The sequence below is a fragment of the Orbicella franksi genome, unplaced genomic scaffold (assembly GCF_964199315.1).
Source record: "Orbicella franksi unplaced genomic scaffold, jaOrbFran1.1 SCAFFOLD_483, whole genome shotgun sequence".
NCBI lineage: Eukaryota > Metazoa > Cnidaria > Anthozoa > Scleractinia > Merulinidae > Orbicella > Orbicella franksi.
In genome coordinates this window covers 1-21564 of record NW_027670860.1, presented here as the reverse complement: position 1 = coordinate 21564, position 21564 = coordinate 1, and the positions used below count along the sequence as shown (strand labels likewise).

Genomic DNA, 21564 nt, shown 5'->3' with positions numbered 1-21564 from the left:
TGTTGGGCGGCGTCAGTACCTGGCTGGGTGACCACCTGGGAATACGCCGTGTTGTAGACTTTTGGACCCATTTTGGGACTGGACTCTTCAGAGAAGATTTCCATACGCCTCCACATCATTGATCCCTCTGTTTTCAAAATGTTGTCTTTTTTTTTTTGGAATTATTTTTCCAGCAAGTTGACAGCATATTAGAAGATTTTCTTGTTTGATTACAGCACTGCAACACTGAGCAGCACACTGGAGGCAATCTCTTGAATGTGGCTTTGATGACTGACCATTGGAGAATCGCCCTTTTGTGATTTGAAGTCTTAGCTGGCTTTGGAATCTCTGGGTTAAGTAGCCGAGACGTAATTGGAAATTCATCACAACAGCAATTAAAGGCCTTCCTTCTAAGAGACTTAAAAGAGAGTCCAAGCAATTGGGCAAGGTTTGAGTTGTTTCTTTCGTCTACGACCACACCACAGGGAACGTACCGGTTCTCGTCCGATCACCGAAGTCAAGTCCTGTTGGGCGGCGTCAGTACCTGGCTGGGTGACCACCTGGGAATACGCCGTGTTGTAGACTTTTGGACCCATTTTGGGACTGGACTCTTCAGAGAAGATTTCCATACGCCTCCACATCATTGATCCCTCTGTTTTCAAAATGTTGTCTTTTTTTTTTTGGAATTATTTTTCCAGCAAGTTGACAGCATATTAGAAGATTTTCTTGTTTGATTACAGCACTGCAACACTGAGCAGCACACTGGAGGCAATCTCTTGAATGTGGCTTTGATGACTGACCATTGGAGAATCGCCCTTTTGTGATTTGAAGTCTTAGCTGGCTTTGGAATCTCTGGGTTAAGTAGCCGAGACGTAATTGGAAATTCATCACAACAGCAATTAAAGGCCTTCCTTCTAAGAGACTTAAAAGAGAGTCCAAGCAATTGGGCAAGGTTTGAGTTGTTTCTTTCGTCTACGACCACACCACAGGGAACGTACCGGTTCTCGTCCGATCACCGAAGTCAAGTCCTGTTGGGCGGCGTCAGTACCTGGCTGGGTGACCACCTGGGAATACGCCGTGTTGTAGACTTTTGGACCCATTTTGGGACTGGACTCTTCAGAGAAGATTTCCATACGCCTCCACATCATTGATCCCTCTGTTTTCAAAATGTTGTCTTTTTTTTTTGGAATTATTTTTCCAGCAAGTTGACAGCATATTAGAAGATTTTCTTGTTTGATTACAGCACTGCAACACTGAGCAGCACACTGGAGGCAATCTCTTGAATGTGGCTTTGATGACTGACCATTGGAGAATCGCCCTTTTGTGATTTGAAGTCTTAGCTGGCTTTGGAATCTCTGGGTTAAGTAGCCGAGACGTAATTGGAAATTCATCACAACAGCAATTAAAGGCCTTCCTTCTAAGAGACTTAAAAGAGAGTCCAAGCAATTGGGCAAGGTTTGAGTTGTTTCTTTCGTCTACGACCACACCACAGGGAACGTACCGGTTCTCGTCCGATCACCGAAGTCAAGTCCTGTTGGGCGGCGTCAGTACCTGGCTGGGTGACCACCTGGGAATACGCCGTGTTGTAGACTTTTGGACCCATTTTGGGACTGGACTCTTCAGAGAAGATTTCCATACGCCTCCACATCATTGATCCCTCTGTTTTCAAAATGTTGTCTTTTTTTTTTTGGAATTATTTTTCCAGCAAGTTGACAGCATATTAGAAGATTTTCTTGTTTGATTACAGCACTGCAACACTGAGCAGCACACTGGAGGCAATCTCTTGAATGTGGCTTTGATGACTGACCATTGGAGAATCGCCCTTTTGTGATTTGAAGTCTTAGCTGGCTTTGGAATCTCTGGGTTAAGTAGCCGAGACGTAATTGGAAATTCATCACAACAGCAATTAAAGGCCTTCCTTCTAAGAGACTTAAAAGAGAGTCCAAGCAATTGGGCAAGGTTTGAGTTGTTTCTTTCGTCTACGACCACACCACAGGGAACGTACCGGTTCTCGTCCGATCACCGAAGTCAAGTCCTGTTGGGCGGCGTCAGTACCTGGCTGGGTGACCACCTGGGAATACGCCGTGTTGTAGACTTTTGGACCCATTTTGGGACTGGACTCTTCAGAGAAGATTTCCATACGCCTCCACATCATTGATCCCTCTGTTTTCAAAATGTTGTCTTTTTTTTTTTGGAATTATTTTTCCAGCAAGTTGACAGCATATTAGAAGATTTTCTTGTTTGATTACAGCACTGCAACACTGAGCAGCACACTGGAGGCAATCTCTTGAATGTGGCTTTGATGACTGACCATTGGAGAATCGCCCTTTTGTGATTTGAAGTCTTAGCTGGCTTTGGAATCTCTGGGTTAAGTAGCCGAGACGTAATTGGAAATTCATCACAACAGCAATTAAAGGCCTTCCTTCTAAGAGACTTAAAAGAGAGTCCAAGCAATTGGGCAAGGTTTGAGTTGTTTCTTTCGTCTACGACCACACCACAGGGAACGTACCGGTTCTCGTCCGATCACCGAAGTCAAGTCCTGTTGGGCGGCGTCAGTACCTGGCTGGGTGACCACCTGGGAATACGCCGTGTTGTAGACTTTTGGACCCATTTTGGGACTGGACTCTTCAGAGAAGATTTCCATACGCCTCCACATCATTGATCCCTCTGTTTTCAAAATGTTGTCTTTTTTTTTTTGGAATTATTTTTCCAGCAAGTTGACAGCATATTAGAAGATTTTCTTGTTTGATTACAGCACTGCAACACTGAGCAGCACACTGGAGGCAATCTCTTGAATGTGGCTTTGATGACTGACCATTGGAGAATCGCCCTTTTGTGATTTGAAGTCTTAGCTGGCTTTGGAATCTCTGGGTTAAGTAGCCGAGACGTAATTGGAAATTCATCACAACAGCAATTAAAGGCCTTCCTTCTAAGAGACTTAAAAGAGAGTCCAAGCAATTGGGCAAGGTTTGAGTTGTTTCTTTCGTCTACGACCACACCACAGGGAACGTACCGGTTCTCGTCCGATCACCGAAGTCAAGTCCTGTTGGGCGGCGTCAGTACCTGGCTGGGTGACCACCTGGGAATACGCCGTGTTGTAGACTTTTGGACCCATTTTGGGACTGGACTCTTCAGAGAAGATTTCCATACGCCTCCACATCATTGATCCCTCTGTTTTCAAAATGTTGTCTTTTTTTTTTTTGGAATTATTTTTCCAGCAAGTTGACAGCATATTAGAAGATTTTCTTGTTTGATTACAGCACTGCAACACTGAGCAGCACACTGGAGGCAATCTCTTGAATGTGGCTTTGATGACTGACCATTGGAGAATCGCCCTTTTGTGATTTGAAGTCTTAGCTGGCTTTGGAATCTCTGGGTTAAGTAGCCGAGACGTAATTGGAAATTCATCACAACAGCAATTAAAGGCCTTCCTTCTAAGAGACTTAAAAGAGAGTCCAAGCAATTGGGCAAGGTTTGAGTTGTTTCTTTCGTCTACGACCACACCACAGGGAACGTACCGGTTCTCGTCCGATCACCGAAGTCAAGTCCTGTTGGGCGGCGTCAGTACCTGGCTGGGTGACCACCTGGGAATACGCCGTGTTGTAGACTTTTGGACCCATTTTGGGACTGGACTCTTCAGAGAAGATTTCCATACGCCTCCACATCATTGATCCCTCTGTTTTCAAAATGTTGTCTTTTTTTTTTTGGAATTATTTTTCCAGCAAGTTGACAGCATATTAGAAGATTTTCTTGTTTGATTACAGCACTGCAACACTGAGCAGCACACTGGAGGCAATCTCTTGAATGTGGCTTTGATGACTGACCATTGGAGAATCGCCCTTTTGTGATTTGAAGTCTTAGCTGGCTTTGGAATCTCTGGGTTAAGTAGCCGAGACGTAATTGGAAATTCATCACAACAGCAATTAAAGGCCTTCCTTCTAAGAGACTTAAAAGAGAGTCCAAGCAATTGGGCAAGGTTTGAGTTGTTTCTTTCGTCTACGACCACACCACAGGGAACGTACCGGTTCTCGTCCGATCACCGAAGTCAAGTCCTGTTGGGCGGCGTCAGTACCTGGCTGGGTGACCACCTGGGAATACGCCGTGTTGTAGACTTTTGGACCCATTTTGGGACTGGACTCTTCAGAGAAGATTTCCATACGCCTCCACATCATTGATCCCTCTGTTTTCAAAATGTTGTCTTTTTTTTTTTGGAATTATTTTTCCAGCAAGTTGACAGCATATTAGAAGATTTTCTTGTTTGATTACAGCACTGCAACACTGAGCAGCACACTGGAGGCAATCTCTTGAATGTGGCTTTGATGACTGACCATTGGAGAATCGCCCTTTTGTGATTTGAAGTCTTAGCTGGCTTTGGAATCTCTGGGTTAAGTAGCCGAGACGTAATTGGAAATTCATCACAACAGCAATTAAAGGCCTTCCTTCTAAGAGACTTAAAAGAGAGTCCAAGCAATTGGGCAAGGTTTGAGTTGTTTCTTTCGTCTACGACCACACCACAGGGAACGTACCGGTTCTCGTCCGATCACCGAAGTCAAGTCCTGTTGGGCGGCGTCAGTACCTGGCTGGGTGACCACCTGGGAATACGCCGTGTTGTAGACTTTTGGACCCATTTTGGGACTGGACTCTTCAGAGAAGATTTCCATACGCCTCCACATCATTGATCCCTCTGTTTTCAAAATGTTGTCTTTTTTTTTTTGGAATTATTTTTCCAGCAAGTTGACAGCATATTAGAAGATTTTCTTGTTTGATTACAGCACTGCAACACTGAGCAGCACACTGGAGGCAATCTCTTGAATGTGGCTTTGATGACTGACCATTGGAGAATCGCCCTTTTGTGATTTGAAGTCTTAGCTGGCTTTGGAATCTCTGGGTTAAGTAGCCGAGACGTAATTGGAAATTCATCACAACAGCAATTAAAGGCCTTCCTTCTAAGAGACTTAAAAGAGAGTCCAAGCAATTGGGCAAGGTTTGAGTTGTTTCTTTCGTCTACGACCACACCACAGGGAACGTACCGGTTCTCGTCCGATCACCGAAGTCAAGTCCTGTTGGGCGGCGTCAGTACCTGGCTGGGTGACCACCTGGGAATACGCCGTGTTGTAGACTTTTGGACCCATTTTGGGACTGGACTCTTCAGAGAAGATTTCCATACGCCTCCACATCATTGATCCCTCTGTTTTCAAAATGTTGTCTTTTTTTTTTTGGAATTATTTTTCCAGCAAGTTGACAGCATATTAGAAGATTTTCTTGTTTGATTACAGCACTGCAACACTGAGCAGCACACTGGAGGCAATCTCTTGAATGTGGCTTTGATGACTGACCATTGGAGAATCGCCCTTTTGTGATTTGAAGTCTTAGCTGGCTTTGGAATCTCTGGGTTAAGTAGCCGAGACGTAATTGGAAATTCATCACAACAGCAATTAAAGGCCTTCCTTCTAAGAGACTTAAAAGAGAGTCCAAGCAATTGGGCAAGGTTTGAGTTGTTTCTTTCGTCTACGACCACACCACAGGGAACGTACCGGTTCTCGTCCGATCACCGAAGTCAAGTCCTGTTGGGCGGCGTCAGTACCTGGCTGGGTGACCACCTGGGAATACGCCGTGTTGTAGACTTTTGGACCCATTTTGGGACTGGACTCTTCAGAGAAGATTTCCATACGCCTCCACATCATTGATCCCTCTGTTTTCAAAATGTTGTCTTTTTTTTTTTGGAATTATTTTTCCAGCAAGTTGACAGCATATTAGAAGATTTTCTTGTTTGATTACAGCACTGCAACACTGAGCAGCACACTGGAGGCAATCTCTTGAATGTGGCTTTGATGACTGACCATTGGAGAATCGCCCTTTTGTGATTTGAAGTCTTAGCTGGCTTTGGAATCTCTGGGTTAAGTAGCCGAGACGTAATTGGAAATTTATCACAACAGCAATTAAAGGCCTTCCTTCTAAGAGACTTAAAAGAGAGTCCAAGCAATTGGGCAAGGTTTGAGTTGTTTCTTTCGTCTACGACCACACCACAGGGAACGTACCGGTTCTCGTCCGATCACCGAAGTCAAGTCCTGTTGGGCGGCGTCAGTACCTGGCTGGGTGACCACCTGGGAATACGCCGTGTTGTAGACTTTTGGACCCATTTTGGGACTGGACTCTTCAGAGAAGATTTCCATACGCCTCCACATCATTGATCCCTCTGTTTTCAAAATGTTGTCTTTTTTTTTTTGGAATTATTTTTCCAGCAAGTTGACAGCATATTAGAAGATTTTCTTGTTTGATTACAGCACTGCAACACTGAGCAGCACACTGGAGGCAATCTCTTGAATGTGGCTTTGATGACTGACCATTGGAGAATCGCCCTTTTGTGATTTGAAGTCTTAGCTGGCTTTGGAATCTCTGGGTTAAGTAGCCGAGACGTAATTGGAAATTCATCACAACAGCAATTAAAGGCCTTCCTTCTAAGAGACTTAAAAGAGAGTCCAAGCAATTGGGCAAGGTTTGAGTTGTTTCTTTCGTCTACGACCACACCACAGGGAACGTACCGGTTCTCGTCCGATCACCGAAGTCAAGTCCTGTTGGGCGGCGTCAGTACCTGGCTGGGTGACCACCTGGGAATACGCCGTGTTGTAGACTTTTGGACCCATTTTGGGACTGGACTCTTCAGAGAAGATTTCCATACGCCTCCACATCATTGATCCCTCTGTTTTCAAAATGTTGTCTTTTTTTTTTTGGAATTATTTTTCCAGCAAGTTGACAGCATATTAGAAGATTTTCTTGTTTGATTACAGCACTGCAACACTGAGCAGCACACTGGAGGCAATCTCTTGAATGTGGCTTTGATGACTGACCATTGGAGAATCGCCCTTTTGTGATTTGAAGTCTTAGCTGGCTTTGGAATCTCTGGGTTAAGTAGCCGAGACGTAATTGGAAATTCATCACAACAGCAATTAAAGGCCTTCCTTCTAAGAGACTTAAAAGAGAGTCCAAGCAATTGGGCAAGGTTTGAGTTGTTTCTTTCGTCTACGACCACACCACAGGGAACGTACCGGTTCTCGTCCGATCACCGAAGTCAAGTCCTGTTGGGCGGCGTCAGTACCTGGCTGGGTGACCACCTGGGAATACGCCGTGTTGTAGACTTTTGGACCCATTTTGGGACTGGACTCTTCAGAGAAGATTTCCATACGCCTCCACATCATTGATCCCTCTGTTTTCAAAATGTTGTCTTTTTTTTTTTGGAATTATTTTTCCAGCAAGTTGACAGCATATTAGAAGATTTTCTTGTTTGATTACAGCACTGCAACACTGAGCAGCACACTGGAGGCAATCTCTTGAATGTGGCTTTGATGACTGACCATTGGAGAATCGCCCTTTTGTGATTTGAAGTCTTAGCTGGCTTTGGAATCTCTGGGTTAAGTAGCCGAGACGTAATTGGAAATTCATCACAACAGCAATTAAAGGCCTTCCTTCTAAGAGACTTAAAAGAGAGTCCAAGCAATTGGGCAAGGTTTGAGTTGTTTCTTTCGTCTACGACCACACCACAGGGAACGTACCGGTTCTCGTCCGATCACCGAAGTCAAGTCCTGTTGGGCGGCGTCAGTACCTGGCTGGGTGACCACCTGGGAATACGCCGTGTTGTAGACTTTTGGACCCATTTTGGGACTGGACTCTTCAGAGAAGATTTCCATACGCCTCCACATCATTGATCCCTCTGTTTTCAAAATGTTGTCTTTTTTTTTTTGGAATTATTTTTCCAGCAAGTTGACAGCATATTAGAAGATTTTCTTGTTTGATTACAGCACTGCAACACTGAGCAGCACACTGGAGGCAATCTCTTGAATGTGGCTTTGATGACTGACCATTGGAGAATCGCCCTTTTGTGATTTGAAGTCTTAGCTGGCTTTGGAATCTCTGGGTTAAGTAGCCGAGACGTAATTGGAAATTCATCACAACAGCAATTAAAGGCCTTCCTTCTAAGAGACTTAAAAGAGAGTCCAAGCAATTGGGCAAGGTTTGAGTTGTTTCTTTCGTCTACGACCACACCACAGGGAACGTACCGGTTCTCGTCCGATCACCGAAGTCAAGTCCTGTTGGGCGGCGTCAGTACCTGGCTGGGTGACCACCTGGGAATACGCCGTGTTGTAGACTTTTGGACCCATTTTGGGACTGGACTCTTCAGAGAAGATTTCCATACGCCTCCACATCATTGATCCCTCTGTTTTCAAAATGTTGTCTTTTTTTTTTTGGAATTATTTTTCCAGCAAGTTGACAGCATATTAGAAGATTTTCTTGTTTGATTACAGCACTGCAACACTGAGCAGCACACTGGAGGCAATCTCTTGAATGTGGCTTTGATGACTGACCATTGGAGAATCGCCCTTTTGTGATTTGAAGTCTTAGCTGGCTTTGGAATCTCTGGGTTAAGTAGCCGAGACGTAATTGGAAATTCATCACAACAGCAATTAAAGGCCTTCCTTCTAAGAGACTTAAAAGAGAGTCCAAGCAATTGGGCAAGGTTTGAGTTGTTTCTTTCGTCTACGACCACACCACAGGGAACGTACCGGTTCTCGTCCGATCACCGAAGTCAAGTCCTGTTGGGCGGCGTCAGTACCTGGCTGGGTGACCACCTGGGAATACGCCGTGTTGTAGACTTTTGGACCCATTTTGGGACTGGACTCTTCAGAGAAGATTTCCATACGCCTCCACATCATTGATCCCTCTGTTTTCAAAATGTTGTCTTTTTTTTTTTGGAATTATTTTTCCAGCAAGTTGACAGCATATTAGAAGATTTTCTTGTTTGATTACAGCACTGCAACACTGAGCAGCACACTGGAGGCAATCTCTTGAATGTGGCTTTGATGACTGACCATTGGAGAATCGCCCTTTTGTGATTTGAAGTCTTAGCTGGCTTTGGAATCTCTGGGTTAAGTAGCCGAGACGTAATTGGAAATTCATCACAACAGCAATTAAAGGCCTTCCTTCTAAGAGACTTAAAAGAGAGTCCAAGCAATTGGGCAAGGTTTGAGTTGTTTCTTTCGTCTACGACCACACCACAGGGAACGTACCGGTTCTCGTCCGATCACCGAAGTCAAGTCCTGTTGGGCGGCGTCAGTACCTGGCTGGGTGACCACCTGGGAATACGCCGTGTTGTAGACTTTTGGACCCATTTTGGGACTGGACTCTTCAGAGAAGATTTCCATACGCCTCCACATCATTGATCCCTCTGTTTTCAAAATGTTGTCTTTTTTTTTTTGGAATTATTTTTCCAGCAAGTTGACAGCATATTAGAAGATTTTCTTGTTTGATTACAGCACTGCAACACTGAGCAGCACACTGGAGGCAATCTCTTGAATGTGGCTTTGATGACTGACCATTGGAGAATCGCCCTTTTGTGATTTGAAGTCTTAGCTGGCTTTGGAATCTCTGGGTTAAGTAGCCGAGACGTAATTGGAAATTCATCACAACAGCAATTAAAGGCCTTCCTTCTAAGAGACTTAAAAGAGAGTCCAAGCAATTGGGCAAGGTTTGAGTTGTTTCTTTCGTCTACGACCACACCACAGGGAACGTACCGGTTCTCGTCCGATCACCGAAGTCAAGTCCTGTTGGGCGGCGTCAGTACCTGGCTGGGTGACCACCTGGGAATACGCCGTGTTGTAGACTTTTGGACCCATTTTGGGACTGGACTCTTCAGAGAAGATTTCCATACGCCTCCACATCATTGATCCCTCTGTTTTCAAAATGTTGTCTTTTTTTTTTTGGAATTATTTTTCCAGCAAGTTGACAGCATATTAGAAGATTTTCTTGTTTGATTACAGCACTGCAACACTGAGCAGCACACTGGAGGCAATCTCTTGAATGTGGCTTTGATGACTGACCATTGGAGAATCGCCCTTTTGTGATTTGAAGTCTTAGCTGGCTTTGGAATCTCTGGGTTAAGTAGCCGAGACGTAATTGGAAATTCATCACAACAGCAATTAAAGGCCTTCCTTCTAAGAGACTTAAAAGAGAGTCCAAGCAATTGGGCAAGGTTTGAGTTGTTTCTTTCGTCTACGACCACACCACAGGGAACGTACCGGTTCTCGTCCGATCACCGAAGTCAAGTCCTGTTGGGCGGCGTCAGTACCTGGCTGGGTGACCACCTGGGAATACGCCGTGTTGTAGACTTTTGGACCCATTTTGGGACTGGACTCTTCAGAGAAGATTTCCATACGCCTCCACATCATTGATCCCTCTGTTTTCAAAATGTTGTCTTTTTTTTTTTGGAATTATTTTTCCAGCAAGTTGACAGCATATTAGAAGATTTTCTTGTTTGATTACAGCACTGCAACACTGAGCAGCACACTGGAGGCAATCTCTTGAATGTGGCTTTGATGACTGACCATTGGAGAATCGCCCTTTTGTGATTTGAAGTCTTAGCTGGCTTTGGAATCTCTGGGTTAAGTAGCCGAGACGTAATTGGAAATTCATCACAACAGCAATTAAAGGCCTTCCTTCTAAGAGACTTAAAAGAGAGTCCAAGCAATTGGGCAAGGTTTGAGTTGTTTCTTTCGTCTACGACCACACCACAGGGAACGTACCGGTTCTCGTCCGATCACCGAAGTCAAGTCCTGTTGGGCGGCGTCAGTACCTGGCTGGGTGACCACCTGGGAATACGCCGTGTTGTAGACTTTTGGACCCATTTTGGGACTGGACTCTTCAGAGAAGATTTCCATACGCCTCCACATCATTGATCCCTCTGTTTTCAAAATGTTGTCTTTTTTTTTTTGGAATTATTTTTCCAGCAAGTTGACAGCATATTAGAAGATTTTCTTGTTTGATTACAGCACTGCAACACTGAGCAGCACACTGGAGGCAATCTCTTGAATGTGGCTTTGATGACTGACCATTGGAGAATCGCCCTTTTGTGATTTGAAGTCTTAGCTGGCTTTGGAATCTCTGGGTTAAGTAGCCGAGACGTAATTGGAAATTCATCACAACAGCAATTAAAGGCCTTCCTTCTAAGAGACTTAAAAGAGAGTCCAAGCAATTGGGCAAGGTTTGAGTTGTTTCTTTCGTCTACGACCACACCACAGGGAACGTACCGGTTCTCGTCCGATCACCGAAGTCAAGTCCTGTTGGGCGGCGTCAGTACCTGGCTGGGTGACCACCTGGGAATACGCCGTGTTGTAGACTTTTGGACCCATTTTGGGACTGGACTCTTCAGAGAAGATTTCCATACGCCTCCACATCATTGATCCCTCTGTTTTCAAAATGTTGTCTTTTTTTTTTTGGAATTATTTTTCCAGCAAGTTGACAGCATATTAGAAGATTTTCTTGTTTGATTACAGCACTGCAACACTGAGCAGCACACTGGAGGCAATCTCTTGAATGTGGCTTTGATGACTGACCATTGGAGAATCGCCCTTTTGTGATTTGAAGTCTTAGCTGGCTTTGGAATCTCTGGGTTAAGTAGCCGAGACGTAATTGGAAATTCATCACAACAGCAATTAAAGGCCTTCCTTCTAAGAGACTTAAAAGAGAGTCCAAGCAATTGGGCAAGGTTTGAGTTGTTTCTTTCGTCTACGACCACACCACAGGGAACGTACCGGTTCTCGTCCGATCACCGAAGTCAAGTCCTGTTGGGCGGCGTCAGTACCTGGCTGGGTGACCACCTGGGAATACGCCGTGTTGTAGACTTTTGGACCCATTTTGGGACTGGACTCTTCAGAGAAGATTTCCATACGCCTCCACATCATTGATCCCTCTGTTTTCAAAATGTTGTCTTTTTTTTTTTGGAATTATTTTTCCAGCAAGTTGACAGCATATTAGAAGATTTTCTTGTTTGATTACAGCACTGCAACACTGAGCAGCACACTGGAGGCAATCTCTTGAATGTGGCTTTGATGACTGACCATTGGAGAATCGCCCTTTTGTGATTTGAAGTCTTAGCTGGCTTTGGAATCTCTGGGTTAAGTAGCCGAGACGTAATTGGAAATTCATCACAACAGCAATTAAAGGCCTTCCTTCTAAGAGACTTAAAAGAGAGTCCAAGCAATTGGGCAAGGTTTGAGTTGTTTCTTTCGTCTACGACCACACCACAGGGAACGTACCGGTTCTCGTCCGATCACCGAAGTCAAGTCCTGTTGGGCGGCGTCAGTACCTGGCTGGGTGACCACCTGGGAATACGCCGTGTTGTAGACTTTTGGACCCATTTTGGGACTGGACTCTTCAGAGAAGATTTCCATACGCCTCCACATCATTGATCCCTCTGTTTTCAAAATGTTGTCTTTTTTTTTTTGGAATTATTTTTCCAGCAAGTTGACAGCATATTAGAAGATTTTCTTGTTTGATTACAGCACTGCAACACTGAGCAGCACACTGGAGGCAATCTCTTGAATGTGGCTTTGATGACTGACCATTGGAGAATCGCCCTTTTGTGATTTGAAGTCTTAGCTGGCTTTGGAATCTCTGGGTTAAGTAGCCGAGACGTAATTGGAAATTCATCACAACAGCAATTAAAGGCCTTCCTTCTAAGAGACTTAAAAGAGAGTCCAAGCAATTGGGCAAGGTTTGAGTTGTTTCTTTCGTCTACGACCACACCACAGGGAACGTACCGGTTCTCGTCCGATCACCGAAGTCAAGTCCTGTTGGGCGGCGTCAGTACCTGGCTGGGTGACCACCTGGGAATACGCCGTGTTGTAGACTTTTGGACCCATTTTGGGACTGGACTCTTCAGAGAAGATTTCCATACGCCTCCACATCATTGATCCCTCTGTTTTCAAAATGTTGTCTTTTTTTTTTTTGGAATTATTTTTCCAGCAAGTTGACAGCATATTAGAAGATTTTCTTGTTTGATTACAGCACTGCAACACTGAGCAGCACACTGGAGGCAATCTCTTGAATGTGGCTTTGATGACTGACCATTGGAGAATCGCCCTTTTGTGATTTGAAGTCTTAGCTGGCTTTGGAATCTCTGGGTTAAGTAGCCGAGACGTAATTGGAAATTCATCACAACAGCAATTAAAGGCCTTCCTTCTAAGAGACTTAAAAGAGAGTCCAAGCAATTGGGCAAGGTTTGAGTTGTTTCTTTCGTCTACGACCACACCACAGGGAACGTACCGGTTCTCGTCCGATCACCGAAGTCAAGTCCTGTTGGGCGGCGTCAGTACCTGGCTGGGTGACCACCTGGGAATACGCCGTGTTGTAGACTTTTGGACCCATTTTGGGACTGGACTCTTCAGAGAAGATTTCCATACGCCTCCACATCATTGATCCCTCTGTTTTCAAAATGTTGTCTTTTTTTTTTTGGAATTATTTTTCCAGCAAGTTGACAGCATATTAGAAGATTTTCTTGTTTGATTACAGCACTGCAACACTGAGCAGCACACTGGAGGCAATCTCTTGAATGTGGCTTTGATGACTGACCATTGGAGAATCGCCCTTTTGTGATTTGAAGTCTTAGCTGGCTTTGGAATCTCTGGGTTAAGTAGCCGAGACGTAATTGGAAATTCATCACAACAGCAATTAAAGGCCTTCCTTCTAAGAGACTTAAAAGAGAGTCCAAGCAATTGGGCAAGGTTTGAGTTGTTTCTTTCGTCTACGACCACACCACAGGGAACGTACCGGTTCTCGTCCGATCACCGAAGTCAAGTCCTGTTGGGCGGCGTCAGTACCTGGCTGGGTGACCACCTGGGAATACGCCGTGTTGTAGACTTTTGGACCCATTTTGGGACTGGACTCTTCAGAGAAGATTTCCATACGCCTCCACATCATTGATCCTCTGTTTTCAAAATGTTGTCTTTTTTTTTTTGGAATTATTTTTCCAGCAAGTTGACAGCATATTAGAAGATTTTCTTGTTTGATTACAGCACTGCAACACTGAGCAGCACACTGGAGGCAATCTCTTGAATGTGGCTTTGATGACTGACCATTGGAGAATCGCCCTTTTGTGATTTGAAGTCTTAGCTGGCTTTGGAATCTCTGGGTTAAGTAGCCGAGACGTAATTGGAAATTCATCACAACAGCAATTAAAGGCCTTCCTTCTAAGAGACTTAAAAGAGAGTCCAAGCAATTGGGCAAGGTTTGAGTTGTTTCTTTCGTCTACGACCACACCACAGGGAACGTACCGGTTCTCGTCCGATCACCGAAGTCAAGTCCTGTTGGGCGGCGTCAGTACCTGGCTGGGTGACCACCTGGGAATACGCCGTGTTGTAGACTTTTGGACCCATTTTGGGACTGGACTCTTCAGAGAAGATTTCCATACGCCTCCACATCATTGATCCCTCTGTTTTCAAAATGTTGTCTTTTTTTTTTTGGAATTATTTTTCCAGCAAGTTGACAGCATATTAGAAGATTTTCTTGTTTGATTACAGCACTGCAACACTGAGCAGCACACTGGAGGCAATCTCTTGAATGTGGCTTTGATGACTGACCATTGGAGAATCGCCCTTTTGTGATTTGAAGTCTTAGCTGGCTTTGGAATCTCTGGGTTAAGTAGCCGAGACGTAATTGGAAATTCATCACAACAGCAATTAAAGGCCTTCCTTCTAAGAGACTTAAAAGAGAGTCCAAGCAATTGGGCAAGGTTTGAGTTGTTTCTTTCGTCTACGACCACACCACAGGGAACGTACCGGTTCTCGTCCGATCACCGAAGTCAAGTCCTGTTGGGCGGCGTCAGTACCTGGCTGGGTGACCACCTGGGAATACGCCGTGTTGTAGACTTTTGGACCCATTTTTGGGACTGGACTCTTCAGAGAAGATTTCCATACGCCTCCACATCATTGATCCCTCTGTTTTCAAAATGTTGTCTTTTTTTTTTTGGAATTATTTTTCCAGCAAGTTGACAGCATATTAGAAGATTTTCTTGTTTGATTACAGCACTGCAACACTGAGCAGCACACTGGAGGCAATCTCTTGAATGTGGCTTTGATGACTGACCATTGGAGAATCGCCCTTTTGTGATTTGAAGTCTTAGCTGGCTTTGGAATCTCTGGGTTAAGTAGCCGAGACGTAATTGGAAATTCATCACAACAGCAATTAAAGGCCTTCCTTCTAAGAGACTTAAAAGAGAGTCCAAGCAATTGGGCAAGGTTTTGAGTTGTTTCTTTCGTCTACGACCACACCACAGGGAACGTACCGGTTCTCGTCCGATCACCGAAGTCAAGTCCTGTTGGGCGGCGTCAGTACCTGGCTGGGTGACCACCTGGGAATACGCCGTGTTGTAGACTTTTGGACCCATTTTGGGACTGGACTCTTCAGAGAAGATTTCCATACGCCTCCACATCATTGATCCCTCTGTTTTCAAAATGTTGTCTTTTTTTTTTTGGAATTATTTTTCCAGCAAGTTGACAGCATATTAGAAGATTTTCTTGTTTGATTACAGCACTGCAACACTGAGCAGCACACTGGAGGCAATCTCTTGAATGTGGCTTTGATGACTGACCATTGGAGAATCGCCCTTTTGTGATTTGAAGTCTTAGCTGGCTTTGGAATCTCTGGGTTAAGTAGCCGAGACGTAATTGGAAATTCATCACAACAGCAATTAAAGGCCTTCCTTCTAAGAGACTTAAAAGAGAGTCCAAGCAATTGGGCAAGGTTTGAGTTGTTTCTTTCGTCTACGACCACACCACAGGGAACGTACCGGTTCTCGTCCGATCACCGAAGTCAAGTCCTGTTGGGCGGCGTCAGTACCTGGCTGGGTGACCACCTGGGAATACGCCGTGTTGTAGACTTTTGGACCCATTTTGGGACTGGACTCTTCAGAGAAGATTTCCATACGCCTCCACATCATTGATCCCTCTGTTTTCAAAATGTTGTCTTTTTTTTTTTGGAATTATTTTTCCAGCAAGTTGACAGCATATTAGAAGATTTTCTTGTTTGATTACAGCACTGCAACACTGAGCAGCACACTGGAGGCAATCTCTTGAATGTGGCTTTGATGACTGACCATTGGAGAATCGCCCTTTTGTGATTTGAAGTCTTAGCTGGCTTTGGAATCTCTGGGTTAAGTAGCCGAGACGTAATTGGAAATTCATCACAACAGCAATTAAAGGCCTTCCTTCTAAGAGACTTAAAAGAGAGTCCAAGCAATTGGGCAAGGTTTGAGTTGTTTCTTTCGTCTACGACCACACCACAGGGAACGTACCGGTTCTCGTCCGATCACCGAAGTCAAGTCCTGTTGGGCGGCGTCAGTACCTGCTGGGTGACCACCTGGGAATACGCCGTGTTGTAGACTTTTGGACCCATTTTGGGACTGGACTCTTCAGAGAAGATTTCCATACGCCTCCACATCATTGATCCCTCTGTTTTCAAAATGTTGTCTTTTTTTTTTTGGAATTATTTTTCCAGCAAGTTGACAGCATATTAGAAGATTTTCTTGTTTGATTACAGCACTGCAACACTGAGCAGCACACTGGAGGCAATCTCTTGAATGTGGCTTTGATGACTGACCATTGGAGAATCGCCCTTTTGTGATTTGAAGTCTTAGCTGGCTTTGGAATCTCTGGGTTAAGTAGCCGAGACGTAATTGGAAATTCATCACAACAGCAATTAAAGGCCTTCCTTCTAAGAGACTTAAAAGAGAGTCCAAGCAATTGGGCAAGGTTTGAGTTGTTTCTTTCGTCTACGACCACACCACAGGGAACGTACCGGTTCTCGTCCGATCACCGAAGTCAAGTCCTGTTGGGCGGCGTCAGTACCTGGCTGGGTGACCACCTGGGAATACGCCGTGTTGTAGACTTTTGGACCCATTTTGGGACTGGACTCTTCAGAGAAGATTTCCATACGCCTCCACATCATTGATCCCTCTGTTTTCAAAATGTTGTCTTTTTTTTTTTTGGAATTATTTTTCCAGCAAGTTGACAGCATATTAGAAGATTTTCTTGTTTGATTACAGCACTGCAACACTGAGCAGCACACTGGAGGCAATCTCTTGAATGTGGCTTTGATGACTGACCATTGGAGAATCGCCCTTTTGTGATTTGAAGTCTTAGCTGGCTTTGGAATCTCTGGGTTAAGTAGCCGAGACGTAATTGGAAATTCATCACAACAGCAATTAAAGGCCTTCCTTCTAAGAGACTTAAAAGAGAGTCCAAGCAATTGGGCAAGGTTTGAGTTGTTTCTTTCGTCTACGACCACACCACAGGGAACGTACCGGTTCTCGTCCGATCACCGAAGTCAAGTCCTGTTGGGCGGCGTCAGTACCTGGCTGGGTGACCACCTGGGAATACGCCGTGTTGTAGACTTTTGGACCCATTTTGGGACTGGACTCTTCAGAGAAGATTTCCATACGCCTCCACATCATTGATCCCTCTGTTTTCAAAATGTTGTCTTTTTTTTTTTGGAATTATTTTTCCAGCAAGTTGACAGCATATTAGAAGATTTTCTTGTTTGATTACAGCACTGCAACACTGAGCAGCACACTGGAGGCAATCTCTTGAATGTGGCTTTGATGACTGACCATTGGAGAATCGCCCTTTTGTGATTTGAAGTCTTAGCTGGCTTTGGAATCTCTGGGTTAAGTAGCCGAGACGTAATTGGAAATTCATCACAACAGCAATTAAAGGCCTTCCTTCTAAGAGACTTAAAAGAGAGTCCAAGCAATTGGGCAAGGTTTGAGTTGTTTCTTTCGTCTACGACCACACCACAGGGAACGTACCGGTTCTCGTCCGATCACCGAAGTCAAGTCCTGTTGGGCGGCGTCAGTACCTGGCTGGGTGACCACCTGGAATACGCCGTGTTGTAGACTTTTGGACCCATTTTGGGACTGGACTCTTCAGAGAAGATTTCCATACGCCTCCACATCATTGATCCCTCTGTTTTCAAAATGTTGTCTTTTTTTTTTTTGGAATTATTTTTCCAGCAAGTTGACAGCATATTAGAAGATTTTCTTGTTTGATTACAGCACTGCAACACTGAGCAGCACACTGGAGGCAATCTCTTGAATGTGGCTTTGATGACTGACCATTGGAGAATCGCCCTTTTGTGATTTGAAGTCTTAGCTGGCTTTGGAATCTCTGGGTTAAGTAGCCGAGACGTAATTGGAAATTCATCACAACAGCAATTAAAGGCCTTCCTTCTAAGAGACTTAAAAGAGAGTCCAAGCAATTGGGCAAGGTTTGAGTTGTTTCTTTCGTCTACGACCACACCACAGGGAACGTACCGGTTCTCGTCCGATCACCGAAGTCAAGTCCTGTTGGGCGGCGTCAGTACCTGGCTGGGTGACCACCTGGGAATACGCCGTGTTGTAGACTTTTGGACCCATTTTGGGACTGGACTCTTCAGAGAAGATTTCCATACGCCTCCACATCATTGATCCCTCTGTTTTCAAAATGTTGTCTTTTTTTTTTTGGAATTATTTTTCCAGCAAGTTGACAGCATATTAGAAGATTTTCTTGTTTGATTACAGCACTGCAACACTGAGCAGCACACTGGAGGCAATCTCTTGAATGTGGCTTTGATGACTGACCATTGGAGAATCGCCCTTTTGTGATTTGAAGTCTTAGCTGGCTTTGGAATCTCTGGGTTAAGTAGCCGAGACGTAATTGGAAATTCATCACAACAGCAATTAAAGGCCTTCCTTCTAAGAGACTTAAAAGAGAGTCCAAGCAATTGGGCAAGGTTTGAGTTGTTTCTTTCGTCTACGACCACACCACAGGGAACGTACCGGTTCTCGTCCGATCACCGAAGTCAAGTCCTGTTGGGCGGCGTCAGTACCTGGCTGGGTGACCACCTGGGAATACGCCGTGTTGTAGACTTTTGGACCCATTTTGGGACTGGACTCTTCAGAGAAGATTTCCATACGCCTCCACATCATTGATCCCTCTGTTTTCAAAATGTTGTCTTTTTTTTTTTGGAATTATTTTTCCAGCAAGTTGACAGCATATTAGAAGATTTTCTTGTTTGATTACAGCACTGCAACACTGAGCAGCACACTGGAGGCAATCTCTTGAATGTGGCTTTGATGACTGACCATTGGAGAATCGCCCTTTTGTGATTTGAAGTCTTAGCTGGCTTTGGAATCTCTGGGTTAAGTAGCCGAGACGTAATTGGAAATTCATCACAACAGCAATTAAAGGCCTTCCTTCTAAGAGACTTAAAAGAGAGTCCAAGCAATTGGGCAAGGTTTGAGTTGTTTCTTTCGTCTACGACCACACCACAGGGAACGTACCGGTTCTCGTCCGATCACCGAAGTCAAGTCCTGTTGGGCGGCGTCAGTACCTGGCTGGGTGACCACCTGGGAATACGCCGTGTTGTAGACTTTTGGACCCATTTTGGGACTGGACTCTTCAGAGAAGATTTCCATACGCCTCCACATCATTGATCCCTCTGTTTTCAAAATGTTGTCTTTTTTTTTTTTGGAATTATTTTTCCAGCAAGTTGACAGCATATTAGAAGATTTTCTTGTTTGATTACAGCACTGCAACACTGAGCAGCACACTGGAGGCAATCTCTTGAATGTGGCTTTGATGACTGACCATTGGAGAATCGCCCTTTTGTGATTTGAAGTCTTAGCTGGCTTTGGAATCTCTGGGTTAAGTAGCCGAGACGTAATTGGAAATTCATCACAACAGCAATTAAAGGCCTTCCTTCTAAGAGACTTAAAAGAGAGTCCAAGCAATTGGGCAAGGTTTGAGTTGTTTCTTTCGTCTACGACCACACCACAGGGAACGTACCGGTTCTCGTCCGATCACCGAAGTCAAGTCCTGTTGGGCGGCGTCAGTACCTGGCTGGGTGACCACCTGGGAATACGCCGTGTTGTAGACTTTTGGACCCATTTTGGGACTGGACTCTTCAGAGAAGATTTCCATACGCCTCCACATCATTGATCCCTCTGTTTTCAAAATGTTGTCTTTTTTTTTTTGGAATTATTTTTCCAGCAAGTTGACAGCATATTAGAAGATTTTCTTGTTTGATTACAGCACTGCAACACTGAGCAGCACACTGGAGGCAATCTCTTGAATGTGGCTTTGATGACTGACCATTGGAGAATCGCCCTTTTGTGATTTGAAGTCTTAGCTGGCTTTGGAATCTCTGGGTTAAGTAGCCGAGACGTAATTGGAAATTCATCACAACAGCAATTAAAGGCCTTCCTTCTAAGAGACTTAAAAGAGAGTCCAAGCAATTGGGCAAGGTTTGAGTTGTTTCTTTCGTCTACGACCACACCACAGGGAACGTACCGGTTCTCGTCCGATCACCGAAGTCAAGTCCTGTTGGGCGGCGTCAGTACCTGGCTGGGTGACCACCTGGGAATACGCCGTGTTGTAGACTTTTGGACCCATTTTGGGACTGGACTCTTCAGAGAAGATTTCCATACGCCTCCACATCATTGATCCCTCTGTTTTCAAAATGTTGTCTTTTTTTTTTGGAATTATTTTTCCAGCAAGTTGACAGCATATTAGAAGATTTTCTTGTTTGATTACAGCACTGCAACACTGAGCAGCACACTGGAGGCAATCTCTTGAATGTGGCTTTGATGACTGACCATTGGAGAATCGCCCTTTTGTGATTTGAAGTCTTAGCTGGCTTTGGAATCTCTGGGTTAAGTAGCCGAGACGTAATTGGAAATTCATCACAACAGCAATTAAAGGCCTTCCTTCTAAGAGACTTAAAAGAGAGTCCAAGCAATTGGGCAAGGTTTGAGTTGTTTCTTTCGTCTACGACCACACCACAGGGAACGTACCGGTTCTCGTCCGATCACCGAAGTCAAGTCCTGTTGGGCGGCGTCAGTACCTGGCTGGGTGACCACCTGGGAATACGCCGTGTTGTAGACTTTTGGACCCATTTTGGGACTGGACTCTTCAGAGAAGATTTCCATACGCCTCCACATCATTGATCCCTCTGTTTTCAAAATGTTGTCTTTTTTTTTTTGGAATTATTTTTCCAGCAAGTTGACAGCATATTAGAAGATTTTCTTGTTTGATTACAGCACTGCAACACTGAGCAGCACACTGGAGGCAATCTCTTGAATGTGGCTTTGATGACTGACCATTGGAGAATCGCCCTTTTGTGATTTGAAGTCTTAGCTGGCTTTGGAATCTCTGGGTTAAGTAGCCGAGACGTAATTGGAAATTCATCACAACAGCAATTAAAGGCCTTCCTTCTAAGAGACTTAAAAGAGAGTCCAAGCAATTGGGCAAGGTTTGAGTTGTTTCTTTCGTCTACGACCACACCACAGGGAACGTACCGGTTCTCGTCCGATCACCGAAGTCAAGTCCTGTTGGGCGGCGTCAGTACCTGGCTGGGTGACCACCTGGGAATACGCCGTGTTGTAGACTTTTGGACCCATTTTGGACTGACTCTTCAGAGAAGATTTCCATACGCCTCCACATCATTGATCCCTCTGTTTTCAAAATGTTGTCTTTTTTTTTTTTGGAATTATTTTTCCAGCAAGTTGACAGCATATTAGAAGATTTTCTTGTTTGATTACAGCACTGCAACACTGAGCAGCACACTGGAGGCAATCTCTTGAATGTGGCTTTGATGACTGACCATTGGAGAATCGCCCTTTTGTGATTTGAAGTCTTAGCTGGCTTTGGAATCTCTGGGTTAAGTAGCCGAGACGTAATTGGAAATTCATCACAACAGCAATTAAAGGCCTTCCTTCTAAGA

At 44.6% G+C, this 21564-nt stretch overlaps 41 non-coding genes and 1 pseudogene across 41 annotated transcripts; all 42 read left to right on the top strand.

Moving 5' to 3' along the window:
* Nucleotides 1-445: 445 nt before the first annotated feature.
* LOC145475650 (5S ribosomal RNA) lies at nt 446-564 on the top strand. The gene has a single exon (XR_014046464.1). It is a non-coding gene; the product is annotated as a 5S ribosomal RNA (ribosomal RNA).
* A 385-nt stretch (nt 565-949) lies between these two features.
* Nucleotides 950-1068, top strand: LOC145475649 (5S ribosomal RNA). Its single transcript, XR_014046463.1, has one exon. It is a non-coding gene; the product is annotated as a 5S ribosomal RNA (ribosomal RNA).
* Nucleotides 1069-1452: 384 nt separating this feature from the next.
* Nucleotides 1453-1571, top strand: LOC145475648 (5S ribosomal RNA). The gene has a single exon (XR_014046462.1). It is a non-coding gene; the product is annotated as a 5S ribosomal RNA (ribosomal RNA).
* Nucleotides 1572-1956: 385 nt separating this feature from the next.
* Nucleotides 1957-2075, top strand: LOC145475646 (5S ribosomal RNA). The gene has a single exon (XR_014046461.1). It is a non-coding gene; the product is annotated as a 5S ribosomal RNA (ribosomal RNA).
* Nucleotides 2076-2460: 385 nt separating this feature from the next.
* Nucleotides 2461-2579, top strand: LOC145475645 (5S ribosomal RNA). The gene has a single exon (XR_014046460.1). It is a non-coding gene; the product is annotated as a 5S ribosomal RNA (ribosomal RNA).
* A 385-nt stretch (nt 2580-2964) lies between these two features.
* Nucleotides 2965-3083, top strand: LOC145475643 (5S ribosomal RNA). The gene has a single exon (XR_014046458.1). It is a non-coding gene; the product is annotated as a 5S ribosomal RNA (ribosomal RNA).
* Nucleotides 3084-3469: 386 nt separating this feature from the next.
* Nucleotides 3470-3588, top strand: LOC145475642 (5S ribosomal RNA). The gene has a single exon (XR_014046457.1). It is a non-coding gene; the product is annotated as a 5S ribosomal RNA (ribosomal RNA).
* A 385-nt stretch (nt 3589-3973) lies between these two features.
* Nucleotides 3974-4092, top strand: LOC145475640 (5S ribosomal RNA). Its single transcript, XR_014046456.1, has one exon. It is a non-coding gene; the product is annotated as a 5S ribosomal RNA (ribosomal RNA).
* Nucleotides 4093-4477: 385 nt separating this feature from the next.
* Nucleotides 4478-4596, top strand: LOC145475639 (5S ribosomal RNA). The gene has a single exon (XR_014046455.1). It is a non-coding gene; the product is annotated as a 5S ribosomal RNA (ribosomal RNA).
* A 385-nt stretch (nt 4597-4981) lies between these two features.
* Nucleotides 4982-5100, top strand: LOC145475638 (5S ribosomal RNA). The gene has a single exon (XR_014046454.1). It is a non-coding gene; the product is annotated as a 5S ribosomal RNA (ribosomal RNA).
* A 385-nt stretch (nt 5101-5485) lies between these two features.
* LOC145475637 (5S ribosomal RNA) lies at nt 5486-5604 on the top strand. The gene has a single exon (XR_014046453.1). It is a non-coding gene; the product is annotated as a 5S ribosomal RNA (ribosomal RNA).
* Nucleotides 5605-5989: 385 nt separating this feature from the next.
* Nucleotides 5990-6108, top strand: LOC145475636 (5S ribosomal RNA). The gene has a single exon (XR_014046452.1). It is a non-coding gene; the product is annotated as a 5S ribosomal RNA (ribosomal RNA).
* A 385-nt stretch (nt 6109-6493) lies between these two features.
* On the top strand, nt 6494-6612 carry LOC145475635 (5S ribosomal RNA). The gene has a single exon (XR_014046451.1). It is a non-coding gene; the product is annotated as a 5S ribosomal RNA (ribosomal RNA).
* Nucleotides 6613-6997: 385 nt separating this feature from the next.
* On the top strand, nt 6998-7116 carry LOC145475634 (5S ribosomal RNA). The gene has a single exon (XR_014046450.1). It is a non-coding gene; the product is annotated as a 5S ribosomal RNA (ribosomal RNA).
* A 385-nt stretch (nt 7117-7501) lies between these two features.
* On the top strand, nt 7502-7620 carry LOC145475633 (5S ribosomal RNA). Its single transcript, XR_014046449.1, has one exon. It is a non-coding gene; the product is annotated as a 5S ribosomal RNA (ribosomal RNA).
* Nucleotides 7621-8005: 385 nt separating this feature from the next.
* Nucleotides 8006-8124, top strand: LOC145475631 (5S ribosomal RNA). The gene has a single exon (XR_014046447.1). It is a non-coding gene; the product is annotated as a 5S ribosomal RNA (ribosomal RNA).
* A 385-nt stretch (nt 8125-8509) lies between these two features.
* LOC145475630 (5S ribosomal RNA) lies at nt 8510-8628 on the top strand. The gene has a single exon (XR_014046446.1). It is a non-coding gene; the product is annotated as a 5S ribosomal RNA (ribosomal RNA).
* A 385-nt stretch (nt 8629-9013) lies between these two features.
* On the top strand, nt 9014-9132 carry LOC145475629 (5S ribosomal RNA). Its single transcript, XR_014046445.1, has one exon. It is a non-coding gene; the product is annotated as a 5S ribosomal RNA (ribosomal RNA).
* Nucleotides 9133-9517: 385 nt separating this feature from the next.
* LOC145475628 (5S ribosomal RNA) lies at nt 9518-9636 on the top strand. The gene has a single exon (XR_014046444.1). It is a non-coding gene; the product is annotated as a 5S ribosomal RNA (ribosomal RNA).
* A 385-nt stretch (nt 9637-10021) lies between these two features.
* On the top strand, nt 10022-10140 carry LOC145475627 (5S ribosomal RNA). Its single transcript, XR_014046443.1, has one exon. It is a non-coding gene; the product is annotated as a 5S ribosomal RNA (ribosomal RNA).
* A 385-nt stretch (nt 10141-10525) lies between these two features.
* LOC145475626 (5S ribosomal RNA) lies at nt 10526-10644 on the top strand. The gene has a single exon (XR_014046442.1). It is a non-coding gene; the product is annotated as a 5S ribosomal RNA (ribosomal RNA).
* Nucleotides 10645-11029: 385 nt separating this feature from the next.
* LOC145475624 (5S ribosomal RNA) lies at nt 11030-11148 on the top strand. The gene has a single exon (XR_014046441.1). It is a non-coding gene; the product is annotated as a 5S ribosomal RNA (ribosomal RNA).
* A 385-nt stretch (nt 11149-11533) lies between these two features.
* LOC145475623 (5S ribosomal RNA) lies at nt 11534-11652 on the top strand. Its single transcript, XR_014046440.1, has one exon. It is a non-coding gene; the product is annotated as a 5S ribosomal RNA (ribosomal RNA).
* A 385-nt stretch (nt 11653-12037) lies between these two features.
* On the top strand, nt 12038-12156 carry LOC145475622 (5S ribosomal RNA). Its single transcript, XR_014046439.1, has one exon. It is a non-coding gene; the product is annotated as a 5S ribosomal RNA (ribosomal RNA).
* A 385-nt stretch (nt 12157-12541) lies between these two features.
* LOC145475621 (5S ribosomal RNA) lies at nt 12542-12660 on the top strand. The gene has a single exon (XR_014046438.1). It is a non-coding gene; the product is annotated as a 5S ribosomal RNA (ribosomal RNA).
* Nucleotides 12661-13046: 386 nt separating this feature from the next.
* Nucleotides 13047-13165, top strand: LOC145475619 (5S ribosomal RNA). The gene has a single exon (XR_014046436.1). It is a non-coding gene; the product is annotated as a 5S ribosomal RNA (ribosomal RNA).
* A 385-nt stretch (nt 13166-13550) lies between these two features.
* LOC145475618 (5S ribosomal RNA) lies at nt 13551-13669 on the top strand. Its single transcript, XR_014046435.1, has one exon. It is a non-coding gene; the product is annotated as a 5S ribosomal RNA (ribosomal RNA).
* A 384-nt stretch (nt 13670-14053) lies between these two features.
* Nucleotides 14054-14172, top strand: LOC145475617 (5S ribosomal RNA). The gene has a single exon (XR_014046434.1). It is a non-coding gene; the product is annotated as a 5S ribosomal RNA (ribosomal RNA).
* A 385-nt stretch (nt 14173-14557) lies between these two features.
* On the top strand, nt 14558-14676 carry LOC145475616 (5S ribosomal RNA). Its single transcript, XR_014046433.1, has one exon. It is a non-coding gene; the product is annotated as a 5S ribosomal RNA (ribosomal RNA).
* Nucleotides 14677-15063: 387 nt separating this feature from the next.
* On the top strand, nt 15064-15182 carry LOC145475615 (5S ribosomal RNA). The gene has a single exon (XR_014046432.1). It is a non-coding gene; the product is annotated as a 5S ribosomal RNA (ribosomal RNA).
* Nucleotides 15183-15567: 385 nt separating this feature from the next.
* LOC145475614 (5S ribosomal RNA) lies at nt 15568-15686 on the top strand. Its single transcript, XR_014046431.1, has one exon. It is a non-coding gene; the product is annotated as a 5S ribosomal RNA (ribosomal RNA).
* Nucleotides 15687-16071: 385 nt separating this feature from the next.
* On the top strand, nt 16072-16189 carry LOC145475651 (5S ribosomal RNA). Its single transcript, XR_014046465.1, has one exon. It is a non-coding gene; the product is annotated as a 5S ribosomal RNA (ribosomal RNA).
* Nucleotides 16190-16574: 385 nt separating this feature from the next.
* LOC145475613 (5S ribosomal RNA) lies at nt 16575-16693 on the top strand. The gene has a single exon (XR_014046430.1). It is a non-coding gene; the product is annotated as a 5S ribosomal RNA (ribosomal RNA).
* Nucleotides 16694-17079: 386 nt separating this feature from the next.
* LOC145475612 (5S ribosomal RNA) lies at nt 17080-17198 on the top strand. Its single transcript, XR_014046429.1, has one exon. It is a non-coding gene; the product is annotated as a 5S ribosomal RNA (ribosomal RNA).
* Nucleotides 17199-17583: 385 nt separating this feature from the next.
* Nucleotides 17584-17701, top strand: LOC145475652 (5S ribosomal RNA; annotated as a pseudogene).
* Nucleotides 17702-18087: 386 nt separating this feature from the next.
* LOC145475611 (5S ribosomal RNA) lies at nt 18088-18206 on the top strand. The gene has a single exon (XR_014046428.1). It is a non-coding gene; the product is annotated as a 5S ribosomal RNA (ribosomal RNA).
* A 385-nt stretch (nt 18207-18591) lies between these two features.
* Nucleotides 18592-18710, top strand: LOC145475610 (5S ribosomal RNA). Its single transcript, XR_014046427.1, has one exon. It is a non-coding gene; the product is annotated as a 5S ribosomal RNA (ribosomal RNA).
* A 385-nt stretch (nt 18711-19095) lies between these two features.
* LOC145475653 (5S ribosomal RNA) lies at nt 19096-19214 on the top strand. Its single transcript, XR_014046466.1, has one exon. It is a non-coding gene; the product is annotated as a 5S ribosomal RNA (ribosomal RNA).
* Nucleotides 19215-19600: 386 nt separating this feature from the next.
* Nucleotides 19601-19719, top strand: LOC145475644 (5S ribosomal RNA). Its single transcript, XR_014046459.1, has one exon. It is a non-coding gene; the product is annotated as a 5S ribosomal RNA (ribosomal RNA).
* A 385-nt stretch (nt 19720-20104) lies between these two features.
* On the top strand, nt 20105-20223 carry LOC145475632 (5S ribosomal RNA). Its single transcript, XR_014046448.1, has one exon. It is a non-coding gene; the product is annotated as a 5S ribosomal RNA (ribosomal RNA).
* Nucleotides 20224-20607: 384 nt separating this feature from the next.
* On the top strand, nt 20608-20726 carry LOC145475620 (5S ribosomal RNA). The gene has a single exon (XR_014046437.1). It is a non-coding gene; the product is annotated as a 5S ribosomal RNA (ribosomal RNA).
* Nucleotides 20727-21111: 385 nt separating this feature from the next.
* Nucleotides 21112-21230, top strand: LOC145475608 (5S ribosomal RNA). Its single transcript, XR_014046426.1, has one exon. It is a non-coding gene; the product is annotated as a 5S ribosomal RNA (ribosomal RNA).
* Nucleotides 21231-21564: the final 334 nt, after the last annotated feature.